Here is a 4,289-nt window from a genome sequence, read left to right on the forward strand (position 1 = left end):
CCTGCTCTTCTTGGTCACTACTGTCCTCAGCTACTCGAGCTTCAACCTTTGGTTGTTGAAATCGACCCTGCATTGACTTGATTTTGTTTTTACAAACCCTCTCAACATGGCCTTTCTTCTTGCAGTGTTGGCATACTGCATCTGACCTGAACCAGCATCTGTCTTCTGGATGACCTGGCCTCTTGCAATGTCTGCAGGGCTGGTCATTGCTCCTTACAGCATCAGGCTTAGGCCTGCTTTTCCAAGGCTTTTTGCCTCTTGGAGCATTGATGCTCGAGGCTTCTCTAGCCTTGGCATTGAATGCACCTTCCTGGTGATCTTCAGCTCTGCTAACTCTTCTTTGTTCCTGAGCATAAAAGGTGTTAATTAGCTCAGTCAAGGAGATGCTTGCAAGGTCTCTTGAGTCCTCTAGAGAGGATATCTTGGCCTCATATCTCTCAGGAAAAGTGGAGAGGACTTTCTCCACTATCCTTGCCTCATCAAAGTGCTCACCAAGGAGCCTTATACTGTTAACCACTGCCATGATTCTATCTGCATACTGCTTCACTGTTTCTTCTTCCTTCATCTTCAGATTCTCGAAATCCCTTCTTAAATTCAACAGCTGTTGTTGCCTTGTCCTCTCAGTGCCTTGAAACTCCTCCTTAAGCTTGTCCCAGGCCTGTTTTGGAGTCTCACAGGCCATAATCCTTGTGAAGATCACATCTGACACTGAGTTTTGGATGCAAGACATGGCCTTATGCCTCTTGGTTCTCTCATCAGCATGCTGCCTGATTTGAGCCACTGTTGGATTGGCTCTAAGTGGCTCTGGTTCAACATCTGAGTTGACCACCTCCCACAGATCAAAAGCCTGCAGGTAGATTTTCATTTTGACCACCCATATGTGGTAGCCTTCTCCATTGAAGACTTGAGGTGCAGCTGGTGAAAAGCTTGATGAAGCCATAGATTTGTGTAACAGATCCCTTAAGAAGTAAGCTCTAGATACCAATTGTTGGTGCAAGAGGCAGCAACAGACTGTTTTGAATCTTGCTTGGATAGCAAGCCTCGAGCCTTGCTGAAAAAACAAACTCAGAAGTAAGAACAGCAACAAATGCGAATGGAAAACAAAAAAATGAGAGAGAGTTTTGAATGAAAAGAGCTGATATATTTCATTAACATATCAGCAAGGCATTAAGCCATTACATATATCAGTCAACAAGTAAGACAAACAAGTAATCACCTAATCAACTACCTAACACCACTAATTTTGCATTGAAACTTACAAGATTAGCTTGTACAACTTGCTTTGCTGACTTTTCAGTCAATCAATATCAAAACATTTACCTACTTAGTTCAACATGAACTAGATTACAAAATAATCAAAATGCAACTAAAAACAGCAAGTGGATCGGAAGCTTCAAGCTTCAGGCTTCAGCTCCTGCAGACCAAGGCTCGAATGCCTGCTACATTTTCTTCTTGCATGGCCACCTTGCATGTCATGCATGGCCACCTTTGCATGGGAACTAAACTCAACAGAGAGTCATACATAAGTGTCATACATAGATGCTTTAGAAATAAACAAGAGCTGAAAAAACATGGGTTTAATGGTTGACGATGGTTCACTCGGAGACCAAGAAACTTATAGATGAATGGGGGTTGGAGGTGTTCCTGACTATGGGAGCTCTTGATGGATTCCAAGAGGAAGATGAAAGGAACTCCCCATTTCTCTTGGGTTTTCCTTGTCTTTTACTAGGTCATAGGGAAAGTTTATATATAACCATTAAGTCTTTTGGGACAAACGTGTACATAAGGGTCACGTGTATATCATGTTAAGCACATGTGTCAATAATCTTGTACATTTGGTTAACATGTTTCCATACTCTTGTATCATTTGGTAAGGTGAGATCTCCGTGCATGGTGATTGACCTAGTTAGGACTTCCAAGCATAATGGTGACGTACAACAAAGTGTAACACATAAAAACACAACCTTTTTAGTTTTTACATTCATCTCATATAGTTCATTTCTTTTGGTCAAAATTATTGTAGGTTGATGATACGAATATAAAGAAGAAGACAAATACAGATATCAATATGGCAACCATGTTTGACATTCTAAGGAAACACAGAATCGTGAGGCTCGAACAGTTGGTACTAAACGGGAACTCTTTTGCACAAACAGTGGAAATCATATTTGCATTATCATTTCTAGTCAAAGATGGTCGTGCTGATATTAAACTGGATGAAAAATGCATTCATTTAGTCTGTAAGATACTTCTAAAATTTCAATTTATAGTCCCATTTCCAAAGCTTTTTGTTTATTATTCAATTTTAAGAATCTAACTACTTCTATTCTATTAGCACCAAAGAATGCTCCTACTGCTAGCAATAGCATCAAAAGAAGTTGTTTACAATCACTTTGTTTTCAGATTTGACTTTAAGGATTGGAAGGTACTTTCGGGAGTAAAATTATTATGGATGCGTCGTACTAGGAGTCGAATTATATTTTGCTTATTTTACTTGGAAAATGACAAATTAGCTCCTCTACTTTAGATAAAAAAGTAATTCTGTTAAAAATTTTATCTATTTCTATGTTAAAAACCAGTCCATGTACATTTGTAGCATTGCCAGAAAGAACTGATTTGCTCTTTGATTCAACATATAGGAATTGATTTGTTCTTTTTTTTCCGGTAAAGATGTAAAATGCAATCTGACTCCTAGTATATGAGCCTCGATTACTTTTACCTACTTTTGGATTTATATATTTTAGCTTTAACTTATTCATTTTTGTTTGGTTGTGTTTCTTTTGTGCATTTCCACAGCTGATGAAAGACTATATTGAGGTTGGCCATGAACTGATGCCCCATAGGGATTAAAGTTGAAAGCATTACAGCAAATTTGACTTGCATATATGTAACTCTTCTTCTACAAATCTTGAAGCAAAAGGTATTTAGAAACACCAATCTGAAAGGTAACTAGGATTCATGATTTTAATGGCATAGGTTGTTGGTGTTGTTTTTGTTTAATTGTATGGCTTACAATTGGGGCGTAATTGGTTTAGTTCATAGGATAATCGTTGTCGATGCCAAGGCTTCTATAATATTCCCTGGCTTTTTTTGTTTGCTCTTTTGCTGCTTTCTTTTAAGAAAGTTTAGTAATCTCTGGTTTACTTTTGATGAAAAAAAGTATGTAAAAGTTATATTTATATAAAAAAATTATGTTAAAGAAATCGAGTTTTGATTAAAATTATATTGTTTAAATTGAAACTGATTGTTTGGACTAAGAATCATTCGTGATATTAGTATGGAGAAAAGGACTAGCTTACTTGATTTACGGACTGTTTAAAACCAATTAAATTAGACTACAAAACTGATTGAAGCAATTAAAATGGTAATTTAAACAATATATATATTAATAAACGGATTAAAATTTCAAATAAAATAAAATACAATAACTAAATTCTATAAAATTTTAGAGATTAGAAAGGGCTAAAATTCGGTCATACCTTATTTTGTTAGCAACAGTGTTTATCTTTGTACATAGCTAAAAGTATTTTAACCACCAATTAGACAATAAGCACTGGTGGTGTAGTGGTAGAATACAAACTCGCGGGGTTCGATTCCTAGCTGGTGCAATTTCCTTCTAATATTTTTAGTTTCTCTACTTTTTGAATTGATCAATTTTAGCATCTAAACTGTAGTAGTTAAATCTAATTGTTAGTCTTGTATTATACTTACAATTGTAGAATTGATAAGTATTCTCTAATTGGATTATTCTAAATCCTATATATTTTTTGAAATTCTAGTGTTGACGCAAATGATAATAATTAATCCATTAATTATATTTTTAGTGAGTAATATTTGTGGATAACAAGTTGATATGACATTATACATAGGATAATATATTCGGTGCATCATATTTTTGGAAGCAATAGAATTTAATATTTGTCGTTTGGTAAGGATTAAAATTTTAAAATTTAAAAAGTACTAGAATTACAGATGACCAAATTAATATATAGGAATTAAATTCAAAACTTTCACAAATTATAGGGATTAATACAAAATTTAACGAATAAAAATTTTCACATCTTTAAATTCAATAGATTGCATGGATAAAAATAAGTATGGTTCTTGATCCAACCCAAAACGAGTGTTAATTATTATTTTTTTGGTGGAGTTATAGAATTCAAATTTAAGGGCTACATTTAAGTATTTTTGGAAATAGTTTTTATTTTTCGAATTTAAAAATTTGAGTGCAGTTATTAATATTGTTAAAAAGTTCATGTTAAATTTATTGACTTTACATTCTAATTTAA

Source organism: Gossypium hirsutum, chromosome D01, assembly GCF_007990345.1.
Source record: "Gossypium hirsutum isolate 1008001.06 chromosome D01, Gossypium_hirsutum_v2.1, whole genome shotgun sequence".
Taxonomy (NCBI): Eukaryota; Viridiplantae; Streptophyta; class Magnoliopsida; order Malvales; family Malvaceae; genus Gossypium; species Gossypium hirsutum.